Source organism: Gracilinanus agilis, chromosome 2 (assembly GCF_016433145.1).
Source record: "Gracilinanus agilis isolate LMUSP501 chromosome 2, AgileGrace, whole genome shotgun sequence".
Lineage (NCBI taxonomy): Eukaryota > Metazoa > Chordata > Mammalia > Didelphimorphia > Didelphidae > Gracilinanus > Gracilinanus agilis.
In genome coordinates, this window is record NC_058131.1 from 586,180,220 (window position 1) to 586,195,656 (window position 15,437).

General features: G+C 34.5%; 1 protein-coding gene and 1 pseudogene across 5 annotated transcripts in view; both read right to left on the reverse strand.

Moving 5' to 3' along the window:
- The window catches only part of MEF2A (myocyte enhancer factor 2A), a 197,750-nt gene that overhangs the window by 139,278 nt on the left and 43,035 nt on the right, over positions 1–15,437 (reverse strand). The gene's annotated exons all lie outside the window — the stretch shown is intronic.
- On the reverse strand, positions 4,936–5,035 carry LOC123238363 (annotated as a pseudogene).

The window sequence follows — 15,437 nt, forward strand, 5'->3', positions numbered from 1 at the left end:
TAATTAACAACTTTAATAAAGCCACAGGATGGAAAATAATCTCACAAACATCACTAGGATTTCTATTTACCAGCAACAAAGTTCAAAAGCAAGAGATAGAAAAGAAAATTCCATTCAAAACACCTAAGACAATATAAAACACATGGGGTATACCTACCAAAACGAACCTAATGACTATATGAACATAATTACAAAGCATTTTTCACACAAATAACATCATACCTAAACACTAGGAAAAATTGCTCATGGACAGGCTAAACCAATATAATGAAAATGACAATCCCCCCTAAATTAATTCATCTATTCAGTGCCATGCCAATCAAACTACCAAAAAATTATTTCACAGAACTAGAAAGATAATAAAATTCATCTGAAAGAACAAAAGGCTAAGAATATCTATCAAGGGAATTAATGAAAAAAGGAGGAAGGAGGCCTAACACCATGCCAAATCCGAAACTGTAGTACAAAAACAGTACATTATCAAAACAATCTAGTACCTGGCTAAGAAACAGAGTGGTAGATCAGTGGAATATGCTAGGTAACCAACACACAGCACTTCACAACCATAGTAACCTAGTGTTCAATAAACTCAAAGATCCAGGCTTTTGAGGGAAGAATTCAGTATTTGATGAAAACTGCTGGGAAAACTAGAAAACAATATGGCAGAAACTAGGCATGGACCAGCATCTCACACTATACACCAAGATGAAGTCAAAATGGATAATCTAGAAATAAAAGGTGATACTGTAAACAAATTAGGAGAAAGGAGAAAAGTTTACCTGTCAGACTTATGGATAAGGCAAGAATTTATGACCACACGAGATACAGAGAACATTACAAAAAATAAAATGGTTAATTTCGATTATATTAAATTAAAAGATTTCTGTACAAACACTACCAATGCAACAAAGATCATAAGAGAAACAATAAGTTGAGAAAAAAACCGTATAGCAAGTACAGTGTTCTAATCTCTTAATTATATAGTGTACTGACTCAAATGTATAAGAATATAAAACATTCCTCAATTGATAAATGGTCAAAAGATATAAACAAGGAGTTCTTTAGAAGAATAAATTAAAACTTCTAGTCATGAAAAAATGCTCCACATCACTATTGATTAGAAAAATACAAATTAAAAACAACTCTGAGATACCCCCCTCCCACCTATCTGATTAGCTAATATGACAAAAAAGGAAAATGATAAATGTTGGAGGGGATATGGAAAAAGTGGGACATTAATTCACTGTTGGTGGAACTGTGAACTAATAATAACCACTCTAGAGAGCAATATGAATCACACTCAAAGGGTCACAAAACTATGCATACTTTTTGACCTAGCAATACCATTACTATCTCCATATCCCAAAAAGTTCAGATATAAGGGAAAAGGACTTGCCTGATCAAAAATATTTTTAGCAGCTCTCTCTCTATAGTGGCAAAGAATTGGAAACTGTGTCCATCAACTAAGGAATGGCTAAAAAAGTTGTGGCATATGGTTGTAATGGAATACCATTGAACTATAAGAAATGATAAACAGGATCAGTTCAGAAAAACTTGGAAAGACTTATATGAACCGATACAAAGTGAAGTGAACAGAACCAGGAGAAAAACACTGTATACAGTAACAGAAATATTATACCATGACCAGTTCTGAAGGACTAAACTATTATCAGCAAAGTTTCCAAGATATCCACAAGGAACTCATAATGAAAAAAACTATCCACAGTAAAAGAAGATTCTGTTGCAGTCTAAATTATAGATCAAAGCATGCCATCTTCTACTTTATTTCCTTCATGAGTTTTTTTTATTGTATGTGTGATATGTGTCTTCTGACATGGCAAGAGCAACAAAATAATATGTATTGTATGAAAGCACTGGTATAACCTATATTAGACTACTTGCCACCTCAGCGAAAAGTGGGGGTGAGAATCTGAATCATAAAATGTCAGAAAACAATTGTCAAAACCTGTTTCTACATGTAATTGAAAAAATTCAAATTAGAGAGAGAGAGAGAGAGAGAGAGAGAGAGAGAGAGAGAGAGAGAGAGAGAGAGAGAAAGAGAGAGAGAGAGAGAGAGAGCGCAAGCACAAGCTTATGTGCAAGGAACCATGCTAAAAGCATTAAGAATAAAATGAAAAGCGAAAAACAGTTAACTGTTCTCTAGAAGCTCATAATCTAAAGCAGAAACAACATACAAATAACTATGTACAAACAATATAAAGACAGGATAGTTTGGAAACAATCTTATAGAGAAGGCACTAGCATTAAGGTGGAACAAAAACTTGCAAAAAGTTGGTTTTAGACGCGATACTTTTATATGTGGTAAAATTCAGTAGACTAATTATAATGAAATTTGCCCATAAGGATAATGAAATTGTACTCAGATTATCAGAGTCCAATATTAGAATTATTTTCGTTTCCTTCCTTCTATGTCAGCTGGACCTAGCAAATCTAAGGTATAAGATGATGTGTAACAATTTCATGGTACCTAAGTATTTTTAGTATGGTCTTATCTAAAATTAGAGAAATGGATTTTTTAATGAAGGAAGGTGGTTTCACTGTACCAGATCTCAAACTGCATTACAAAGTGATAATCATCAAAACAATCTAGGACTGGTTAAGAAATACAGTGGTAGATGAATGGAATAGATTGGGCACACAATATACAGTCAGTAATGATCAACAGTATCCTAGTGTTTCATAAACACAAAGATCCCAGCTTTGGGGACAAGAACTCCTTTTTTAACAAAAACTGTTGAGAATTTTTTTAAAAAAAGCATTTTGGCAGAAACTACTTACATTTCACACCATATACCAAAGATGAGGTCAAAACAGAAAAATGACTTAGACAAAGGATGATATCATAAGTAAATTAGGAGATTTTTACCTTTCAGGTCTATGGAAAAGGAAATAAAGAGTATTATGAAATGTAAAAAAGAATAATTTTGATTAAAATTTTTGTACAAATAAAACCAATATAGGCAAAATTAGAAGGAAAGTAGAAAAAAGGATAAAAAATTTTACAGCAAGTTTTTTATGATAAAGAACTCATTCCTCAAATATTTAGAGAACTGAATTAAATTTTTAGAAATTGAAGTCATTCCCCAAATAATAAATGGTCAAAGAATATGGCAGCTTTCACATTAAAAAAACAAAAAAAACAAAAAAAACTAACTATAGTCATGTGAAAAAATGCTTCAAATCACTATCGATTAGAGAAATGCAAATACAACTCTGAGGTACCAACTCCTATCAAGACTGGCTTATATGACAGAAAAGGAAAATCACATGTTGAAAGGGATGTGGGAAAAAATTGGGATTGTAATATACCATTGGTGCAGTTGTGAACTGATCCAACCTTCCTGGAGATCAATTTGGAATAATTGCCAAAGAGCTATAAAACTTTGCATACCCTTTTGACCCAACAACACCACTATCAGGTCAAAGAGATCAAAGGGAAAGGAAAAGGATCTATATGTACAAAACTATTTATAAACAGCTCTTTTTGTGGTGGCAAAGAACTCATCTTGGCCTCCTGCCTTCAAGTCCCAATTAAAATCATATCTTCTACAATAAGCCTTTCCTGAACCTTCCTTAATAATAGTACTTTCTGCTTACAGATTATTTCAAATTAATCTTGATTATATCTCCTTTGTATATAGTAGTTTACACAATGTCTTCCCCATTAGAGTGTGTGTGCTCCTTCAAAGCAGAGACTACTTTTTGTCCTTTTTTTGTAACTCCCATTACTAGTATATAGAATGTATTTAATAAATGTTTGTGTGACAGATTATATATCTACATTTCACTTTCATTACGAAGTAAGCTCCTTTGAGGACAGGAAGTATAATCTACAGAGACCAACTCAGTGCCTGGCACAGAGTAGCAATGGAGAGAATGAAATATTCCAATTTCCTCATCCTGACCAGTGACTTGAGTGAAAGGGCAAACCAGGGCTGGAACAGGTGTTCAGGAAAGATGGAAGGAAGTCAGGTTTTAGCGAGTACAAGATGATGGAAAAAGAGTAACAAAGAAAAAAGGTTTAAAAAGAAAGCACATTTGTTACCTGCAGTGTATGTATTCCAAAGAGCATAATGTAAAGCACTGACAATTTTGGAGTGAGCTGTTGGGGTGAGGGATGACTTGGTGGAAAAAAGGGAGTGGGTAGTGGATAACAAAATGAGATTTGAATAATTCTGGGGGTTCAGAAATCACTGAGATGGGGAGGATATAATGAGGAAGAGTTTGTTAATCATTGAGGAATAAATTCAAGTAGTATATGAGACAGGGACAGAAACAAAAACATATAGATATATAAATACAAAGTAATTTTGAATGGCAAAGTATTTACAAGCTGGGTGTAGGATGACATCAGCAAATGATTCATATAGCAGCTCTTGAATTTTTGAGGGAAACTAGACACTAAGAAGCAGAGGAGAAAAGGAAGTGCATCCCAAAGAGTAAAGATAGCCAGTACAATTTTACCAAACAAAAAGAAGACTTATAGGGCTGGACTATATAATGTTAGTAATTTCCTAGTCAGGAAGGACTCATTTACTAGTTATGTAACTTTAGGCATATCACTTAACCTCTGTCTCCCTCAGTTTCCTTAATTGCAAAATGGAAATAATAGTAGCCCCTACCTCCTAGGGTTATTGTGAGAATCAAATGATATCTGTAAAGTACATAGCACTGAGCTTGGCACATAGTAGACACACAATAAATACTTGTTCCTTTCCTTCTTTTATATTATAAGTTAATAGAAATAGATAATAGAATAACCTTTATTTATTTATTTTTACCAATTATATAATAAATTTCCTCACAAGTTTTCCTAATTTATGTGATTGAACTTATTTCCCTTTTTCCTTTCCTCTTCCCAATCCTGACAGGCAATTCAATCTGTATTATACATGTATTATCATGCAAAACATAAAAAATATGGAATGTGTCATGAATTTGCATGACATTCTTGCACAGGGTCCATGCTAATCTCTGTATCATTCCAATTTTAGTTTATGTGCTGCCAAAGCAAATGCAGAATAACCATGGTTTAGATCAACCAGGCCTATCAAGAAGAACTTCCTGGTAAGTACTTTGAGAACTACTACTCTGAACAACAGCCCTCATATTTTGAAGTACTAAAGTCCTAAATTTAATAGCCAAACAAGAAAATATAAGACAGGTAAAATGAATATAACAAGGGCAGAAGCAGAGACTGAGGGGATAAAAGGGTAGGATAAGAGAGCAAGAAGGAAGACTGGCTAATGAGCAAAGAAAGATCATTAAGAGACTTTTTAAAAAGACATTGGGGTGTTAGGGGGAGAGGCAACTAGGTGACTCAATAGATAGAGCCAGTACTGGAGAAAGGAGGTCCCAGACACTTCCTAGCTTTGTGACACTGAGAAAGTCACTTAATCCCAATTGCCTAGCCTTTACCACTCTTCTGTCTTAGAACCAATACTTAGTATCAATTCTAAGACAGAAAGTAAGGATTTTTTTTAAAGACATGAGAGAGAGAGCAGAGAAGAAGCCCCTTCAGGACAGAATAGCTCAAACCCACAGATCCAGCAAATATACAGAGGAACAAGATTACAGCCAATATAGGGGGGAAAGAAGGAAAAAAATATGAGTAAACAACAGAAAAAGAAAAAAGAAATTACAATCGACAGCTTCTATCCAGAACAAAGAGCAAAGAGCAAAGAGGACCAAGAAACACTAAGCAAAAATGCAGAAACTCCAGCAAACTGGACACAGGCTTTGGAAGAACTCAAAACACAATTCAAAGAAAGAATTAAGAGAGGCTGAAGACAATTGGGAAAAGAATTTAAAAAGCAAAATAAGTCATCTGGAAACAAAAGTAAAACAGAAAATAGTGTCTTGAAAGACAGAATTGACCAGCTTGAAAATGAGGCAAAGAAAGTGAAAGATGACCTTCAAAGAAAATCAGAACAGGAGGATGATCAAAAAGCCAGGGATGAAATTCAGTCTTTAAAAATTAGAATCCAACAACTAGAAGCAAATAACTTCACAAGGCAGCAAGAGTCTATAAAACAAAATCAAAAGAATGAAAAAATTGAGGAAAATATGAAACACCTTACTGATAAAACTACAGACCTGAAAAAGTCTGGACATCATTCTACAGGAAGTTATCCAAGAAAACTGCCCTGACATTCTTGAACAAGAGATAAAAGTGGAGACTGAAAGAATCCATAGATCACCTCTTGCATTTAATCCCCAAATGACAAGGCCCAGGAATGTTATAGCCAAATTCAAGAACTACCAGACCCAGGAAAAGATACAATAAGCTGCTAAGAAGAAACAATTCAGATATCATGGAACCACAGTTAGGATAACACAAGACCTGGCTGCATCCACATTGAAGGACTGGAAAGCAGGTCATATGATATTCCAGAAAGGAAGGGAACTGAGTCTACAACCAAGAATCAAGTATCCAGCAAAACTGACTGTGTTCTTGCAGGGGAAAGTATGGTCATTTAATAAAATAGAAGACTTTCAAGCATTCATAAAGAAAAGACCTAACTTAAAATAGAAAATTTGATGACCAAACACAAAAATCAAGAGAATCACCAAAAGGTAATTAAGAAAGGGGGGAAAAGACTTTTTTTAAGGGACCCAATAAGTTCAAATGATTTATATTCCTATAAGAAAAGATGATATTGGTAACTCTTAAAAATTGTTATTATCATCAGGATAACTAGAAGAAGTATACCAGCAGGGAAGTGACAAACTGCATAAGATGAAATGTCCAAAAAATACATATGTATATATAAACTAGGGGTAAAAAGGAGGATGATAGTAAGAAAAGAAATAAAATGGAGTGATTTTATATTTCCATATCAATATCATAATCAACAATATCAATATAATTATCATCATCATCACCATCATCACCATCATCAACTTCATCATCTAACTATCCATTTTTCCTTGCCCAGGACTTTTGCTAACAGCATACTATGCAGAGCAATGAATGAGAGCCAAAAGACCTAAACTCTAGCCTTGAGTGACACTATGTGTCCTTTGGGGGTAAAAAGAAAGCTTTCTTTTTCCTGGACTCAGTTTCCTCATTTATGTATGAGTAAAGCTTACCTGGATGTTGCATTAAGTTAATCAAATCAAAGAATAAACCAGGTGTAAACAAGAAAAATAAAATAAATAAAATTCTTAAAAAATAAAAGTCAGAGGAAAAATTATTTAAGGGGAACTTAGTATGGCAAGAAGCAAAGGCAGAAGAGTAGAGAACAGGGAATCCTTTGATCTTTATATAGATGAATCAATGTCTTTTGTAGGGTACAGTTACAAGGTTAGATGCAGCATAAATGTTGAAAGGGTAATAAGCAGGGGGCAGATGAAAGTAAGTGATAGATCCCTAAGAAGTCTGTGGAGGAAAAAAGAAGGAATGGGATAGCAATTCTTCCAGTCTCTCAGCAAGAGACTGCAAAATAAAGAGGCAAAAAAGGAGACACTGAGAATGGGAGAAATAGAATTGGAGGGTGAGGGAAAAATCTCAACCCAGAGGATTGAGGGCCCCAATGAAGACTCTGCAGATCTGGTGTTGGAAAAAGGGCTTTATGGTTGTGTAGTCTAGAGGGAGTTCATGCACTAAAAGGTTGTCTTCTCTGAAAAATTATTCTATTTTTTAAAAAAATTTTGGAGAGGATGTGGGAAAGCATTGTTGGTAGAGGTGTGAATTGATACAATCATTCTGGAGAGAGTACTGGAAGACTTTTATTAAGTGATGAAAAGTGAACTTAGCAGAATCCAGAAAACAATAGACACAACTAGAGCAAAGCAAATGGAAAGAAAAACACAACTGAAAGTAACTGCTCTGAAAATACAGGCCAGTCTTTTATTAATAATTTAAACTTTTATTAAATTAAAATTACTTAGGTGCCTACTATATTCTAAATATTGTATTAGGTATATAATTATTGCTGTATTAGGCAGTAGGGACACAGGCAGAGAGAATGAAACCATCCTTGATAACTATTAAAATTCTTTCTATTGGGAAAGATGAGTTAATATAAATATAGAGAGAGTTTTAAGTATGAGGAGAGTAAATATGGATATGTACAAAGTTAGGAGGAAAAAAATCCCAGTACAAAGCTAGTAGTACAAAGGCAATGAAACCAGAGACAGAAGCTCCTGTATGAGGAACAAAATAAGTCCATTTTGAGTGGATCAAATAGTGTATATATGAGAGTGAGGTTAAGGGGCACAGAAGGAAAAAGAATATGCAAAGAGCATGCAAAGACAAGTTGGAGCCAAATTGTGTAGGGCTTTAAATGCTACAGAGAGTTTAGTTTGATCCTAGAGGAAATATTGGAGTTCATTACATAGGGGAGTCACATAGTGAGATCTATACTTAAGTTGAAAACACTTCGACAGAAGTCCATGGGATGAATACAATCCAAGCCAGATGTGATGAAAACCTGACCTAAGGTGGTAGCTGTGTGAGTAGAGAGAAAGGACAAGATGCAAGAGATGTTGTAAAGGTAGAAATGGTAGAATCTAGGAATAGAAAAGTGAAGATTCAAGAATGATGCCATGGTTACAAATCTGAAAACACTAAAATGACAATGGTGCTTTCAAGATACTAGGAAAGTCTGGAAGAGAAGGTTTGGGAGGGAATACAGTTTTAAAATATTTTGGATTTAGGGTGTCTCATAGAAATCTAGTTTAAAATACCCAATAGGCAGTTAAAGATAAATAATAGAAACTCAAGAGAAAGAATAGACAATTCTGAGGGACTTAAGACAAAGAATCTACCTCTAGGGAGTAGGAATATAGATAAAAGCATATCATTTTTAACTTGTTTATTTGGGTTTATGTTTTGGGGTTTTAGTTTAATATGAGACTAAAATGCTTACCTGCTCCAGGAGGAGGGAGGGAAGAGAGAGAGAGAGACAAGTTTGATCATATAACTTCAGAAAACTTAGGTGGAAATGTGTTATTATTATATGTAATAGGTAAAAATAAAAAAAGAAAGAATAAAAAAGATAGGAAGCATTGGGAGGTAAAAAATAGATAATTTCGATTATATTAATTTTTTTAAAAGGATTTGAGCAAATAAAAACAATGTAGCCAAGATTAGAAAGAAAGCAGAAAATCAGGGGGGGGGGTTTTATAAAACCTCTCAAATAAATGTCTTATATCTAAGATATATAAAGAACTATGTCAAATTTATAAGAATAAAAGTCATTCCCCAGTTGAAAAATCGGCAAAAGATATAAACAGTCAGTTTTCAGATGAAAAAAATCAAAGGTATATATATATATATGTTTATATATATATATATATATATATATATATAAAATGTCCTAAATCACTACTGATTAGATAAATGTAGATCAAAACAATTCAGAGATATCATTTCACATTTATCAGATTGCCTAAAATGATAAAAGGGCAAAATGACAAATGTTGGAGAGGATGTGGGAAGATGAAGATACTAATACAATGGTAGTAGAACTGTGAATTGATCCAAACATATTGGAAAGCAATTTGAAATTATGACCAGGGAATTTAAAAATTGTATTTATATACCTTTAGACCCAGAAATAGCACCGTTGGGAGTTATTCCCAAGAAGATAAGGGAAAAAGGAAAAGAATTTATATGCTCCAAAACATTTATAATAGAAGCTTTTGTTATGGTGCAAACAACTGGAAATTGAGGATATCCATCAAATAGGGAATGACTGAACAAGTTGTAGCATACATTTGTAACAGACTACTACTATGCTGTAAGAAATGATGAGCAGGTTAAATTTTTTTTAACTTATAAAAACTTATATGAAATGATGAAGACCAAAACAACTGGAACAGGAGAACATTATAGAGAGCTACAGAATTAATAGTTGAAGAATAACTTGTGAATGTCTACCTCTAGAGAAAGAATTGATAAAAATAAGCAAGACATAATTTATATATAATTTTTTTTTGTCAAGTGATGCCTTCCATGGAAGGGTAGGAAGGGAGTGAGATAAGTGAAAATTTTAATGTAACCAACAACAAAAAAATAATTTTCAAAATTCTATGGAAAAGAAATACATAGAAAAATAACAAAAATTCATCTGGAAAAATAAAAGATTTATAATCTCAAGGGGGAAAAAAGTATCAACAATGAGCCTAAACAGTAGCAGATCTCAAACTGATTACTCAAAGTAATAATTAAAATAATTTGCTACTTATAATAAATAGCAAAGGAAAAGAGATGTATTGAACAAGACTCAAAAGCAATCAGACATAGTATCCTGTGTTTGATAAACCCCAAAATGCAAACTAATAAGGGAATGGCTTCCAATTTAACAAGGAATACTAGCAAAAAGCAGAAAGCAATACCTTAGAAGATTCATTTAGACTAACATATTATAGGAGGGGGGTTGTGGAAGGGGCAGAATCTTCATAATCTTCATCCAAACATGGAATCGAGATTAAAAATAAAATAATTTAGAAGATAAAATAATTTCAATTACATAAAAGTAAAATATTTAGAGCCATACAATACACTCCAATCCTTTCATTTTTAAAAATAAGACCAGTAAGCTGTCTATGATCACAAAATTACTAGTTGTCCAAGAAGGAATATGACCCACCGTCTCCCTATTTCCAAGCCCACTTCTATCCATAATATCATGATGAAAACAACTTGGATCTATGTAAGAAAAGTTTTGAAACTACTCTCATCATTTGTTTCAGAAATACCAAGACCATCAAAGGAAAAAAGAAAATTCTCTCAAAACAGACACAGCAATAATTTTTTTTATGTTGAGGGGGTAGGGACGACGACTAAACAAACCATGGTACAGGGCTATATAATAGAACAGTACAACACAATAAGACACAATGTAAAAGGCAACATGGTCCAATAGAAAGCTAGAGTAAGAAAAACCTGATGTTTTAAAAGTCTGTTATCATCTGGAGATATCAGACACATGATGGTCATGTACCAAGGTTCTGGGGATAAGCCATTTAACCTCTCTGTGGCCCTAGGCAATTCTAAAGCTCTGAGGTACAAAACAGGCAGAGACTTGAATTGATAAAAGTTTTCCTCATTAAGAATCCCCTATACAAATTAAAAAACAAGTCTGATAAGTAGATGAAACCATCAATATGAAGAATTTATATTTACCTAAAAAAGGCTTTTTAATTGAAGTGATACTAAATGAAGAATACAGAACTGAGAAAATTATGTATGCAATGACCACAAGACTAAGAAAAATCAGAATTCAGTTTCATGTAACAACCAATCCTAATTCCAGAAGTCTGATGATAAAAATATTCTTCCTCTCAGTAAAGCAGTTGTGTTCTATATGGCAAGGAGTAATAGATATGATATCAGGCATGATCAATAAGTTTGTTTTAATTTAATTTAATTTTGTTGTAGTTATTCTTATAAAAGAAGCTAAGGATGTGTATTTAATTAAACAATTTTAAACACAAATCAACAAAACATTTTTTAAAGTTAAGTCAAGAATCAGTGATTAGAAACGAGAAAGAGGAAATTATTCATTTAATATACTGCATTCTAAACAATGCCTATTAATTTTCCCTTGAATATGATCTCTGCTATCACAAACACTCTTGATTTCAAGGAAGTAGCATTCTTGCAGTTTTCCTGGAGATAAAATGAGAAATGCAAAAATATTTTGCAAAGCATAAAGAATTCAATGAAAAGGAGATATTAAAACAAATCTTAACCTGGCAATATCAAATATCTCAAGCATAAAAACTTTTAAAATAATTCCTCAAATCAAGTTTTGGAGTGGTAGAGACAATAAAAGCTCAGAGGGAGACATTTCCCCCACCTAAGACAACTTAGGAGGTCCACAAAAGAGGCCTGTAACACCAGAGTAGACACAAGATGGCAGGAACAACAGCAGTGGGTCTTGGAGGTAGCTGTAAGAACAGCAGTAGCAGCTTTGGGAGCTCTCATCCCAGAGAGTAAGGGGGTCAGATAACTATTCAGAAAGAGATTACAGGGGACCCTCTGATGGCACTGAATGTAGCAGGCATCAATCTGCAACTCTATTGTCCATAAACTGTTCAGGACCATAGATCCAGGATAGAGAAGAATGCTTGGGATAGCTCATAAGGATGCAGGGGCCCTTGTAACAGTTCCAGAACCAACAAGAACATTAGTACTTGTGGTTTCAGGTCCTTCTTGGATAAAGACTAGAGGGCAGTCAAGGAAAAAGCAGTGACTACCCTTCTCCGGACCCCAATATCTTGGAAGCACCAAAAACTTGCAGAATCCCAGAACTGCTTCTGAAAACAACAGCATACAAAAAAAAAAAAAGCCTCAAGCTTAACACAGTTTCCCTTCCTGCCCCCAGATGAACAAAATCCAACTATCACAGAAGTTCAAGGTGAATACAGTCTGGGAAAACTAGCAAATAAAAAGCAGGAAGGAAGAAAGGAAGGGAGACATGACCATTAAAATGTACTATGGTGTCAAGGAAAGACACAAACTTAGAAGATAATAATGTGAAGGCAGCTAAAAGCAAAGCTTCAAAAAAAAATGCTAATCAGACCCAAGGCCAGCAAGAATTCCTCAGGGAGTTAAAGAGAGAAGAGTGGGAAATTAAAAATTGAGAAAAGAAATGAGAGTGATGAAAAGAGAATTAACAACTTGGTAAAAGAGGTACATAAAAAATGCTGAAGAAAATATCACTTACAGAAATAGAAACGGCCTAATGGTAGAAGCGGTACAAAAATTCAAGGAAGAAAAGAACTACTTTAAAAGCAGAATTGGCCAAATGGGGAAAAAAAAGGTATCAAAAAGTACACTGAAGAAAATAAATCCTTAAAAATTGGAACTGGGCAAATGAAAGCTAATGACTTCATGAGACTTCAAGAAACAATAAAACAAAGTCAAATGAATGGAAAAAAAATGAGGAAAATATGAAATATTTCATTGGGAAAATAACTGACCAGGAAAAATAGGTAATTTAAGATATTTTAAGAATTATTGGAATATGTGCAAATTATGATTAATAAGTAGACCTAGATGTCATATATCAAGAAATTATCATGGAAAACTACCCCAATATCTTAGATCCAGAAGATAAAAATAGAACTTCAAGAATTTACTTCCTGAAAAAGATCACAAAATGAAAACGCAAAGGAATATGAGGGACAAATTCCAGAGCTCTCAGGTTAAGAAGAAAATATTACAACCAGCCAGAAGAAACAATTCAGATGTCACAGAACCAGAGTCAAGATCACAAAAAATTTAGCAGCTTCCACATTAAAGAATCCAACAAAATAGTATAATCCTTCAGGGGGGAATTGATATTTAATGAAATAGAGGACTTTCAAGTATTCTTGATTAAAAAGGATCAGAGCTGAATAGAAAAAGAAACATAAAATAGGAAATATTAAAGTTATTAAACTGTTTATATTCTTACATGAAAATAGAATACAAGTAACTCCTAAAAACTTTATCATTATTAGGGCAGTTAGAAGGAGTCTGCATAGAAGAGGGCATGAATTTAAGCTGATTATTTTGTAATGGTCTTCCAAAAAAGAAAATGAGGATAAAAAAAGGGATGTTCTAGGACCAGGACAGTGAATCTATGGCATGCGTACCAAAGATGGCATGCAGAGGCCTCTCTGTGGGCATATGAACTGTCCCAGGCAGAGTTAGTTATTAGAAAGGCAGACAGGGCTCTGGCAGACCTGCTCCCTTCCCCTTCACCACATCTCCCTGCTCCTCTGCACTTATTCCCTCTAAATGGAGCACTCAGACCACTTCCCTCCCTGGGACTATAGGCTGCAGGAGGGTAGGTCTCTTCTGCCACCATCAGGCCTGGCCCCACCCTCTAAAAGATCTCCACTTTCATTTCCACCCTCCCTGTCAGCCACCCCCCAAAGACTAACCGCACTCCCTTCCTCCTCTGCTCCCACCCCCACATGGGTCTCAGTCCAATAGGCAGCCCCACTCCCAGCACAGGGGGTCACCTCATAGGTGCACCATTATTATGCAAATACAAGCAGCATAAAAGGCCCAGAGATTGCAACGGAAATAAGCAGAGGCCCATGGGGCTACATTTGAACTGGACTCAACAAGGACATGTACCCCATGTTGTAATAAGAAGCCACCTCCGCCCCAGCCTTCTCCCACCTTCCCAACCCTACTAGTCTTCTCCAGCCGAGCAAAGCCCAGCAGCAGTCCCTTTGTTCGGCCCCCCATGCAGGGGAATGGAAGTGGGAAGCAAAATGGACTGGAAACCAGAATCTAACAATATATTGTTTACAAGGGACACACTTTGGAAAGAAAGACATGTGGAGTTGAAATGAAGGGCTGGAGAAGAGTCCATTATGCTTCATCTAAAATAAAGAAGGAAGGAATAACAATCATGATCTCAGAAAAAGCAAAATTAGACTTAACTGAAAAAAAAAATCAGGGAAACTACATTTGCTAAAAGATGCTTGAGACAATGAGATAATATAGAAACATTTTATAGCAAGTTTCTCTAATAAAGGCCCCATTTCTCAAAAACATAGGGAACTGAGTAACATTTATAAATAATAAATTGAAAAATTTATTATTGGCCAATTGAAAAATGGCCAAAGGATATGAACAGGTTTTCAGACAAAATTAGATCTATAGTGATAAGAAAGAATGTTCTAAATCACTACTAATTAGAGAAATGCAAATTAAAACTCTAAACGTATTATCTCACACATATCAGATTGGATAATGCAACACATAAGAAAAATGACAAATGTTGAAGGGGATGTGCAAAAATTAGGGCACTAATGCACTGTTGTTGGTGGAGTTGTGAACTGATCTAACCATTCTGAAATGGATTCAACCAATTCGGAACTAATCCCAAAGGACTATAAAATAGTACATGCCCTTTGACCCAGGGATACCACTATAAGGTCTGTATCCCAAGATCAAAGATAAAGGAAAAGGACCTATATGTACAGAAATATTTATAGCAGCTCTTTCTGTGGTAGTTAAGAAATGGATGCTGAAGGGATGCCTATCTATTTGGAGAATGGCTGAGCAAGTTGTAGCATATGACTATGATGGAATACTAATGCTATAAGAAATGACAAGGGGATTTCTGCCTAAAATATAGCATGACCTGTATCATGTGATGCAAAGTAAAATAAGAACTAAGAAATCATTGTACATAGTAATAGCAATGTTGTAAAAATGACTGACTGTGAAAGGTTTTGCTATTCTGATCAATATGGTGATCCAAGACAATTCCAAAGGCCTCATGAAAAAATGCTATCTACCTTCACAGGGAGAAATGATGAACTCTGTGTACAAACTGAAGTATAATATTCTTATTTTTTCCTTTGTTTTACGTTTTTAGTGATATGGCTAATATGGAACTATGTTTACATGACTTCACATGTGTTACTGATATCATATTACTTGCCTTCTCGGTGGG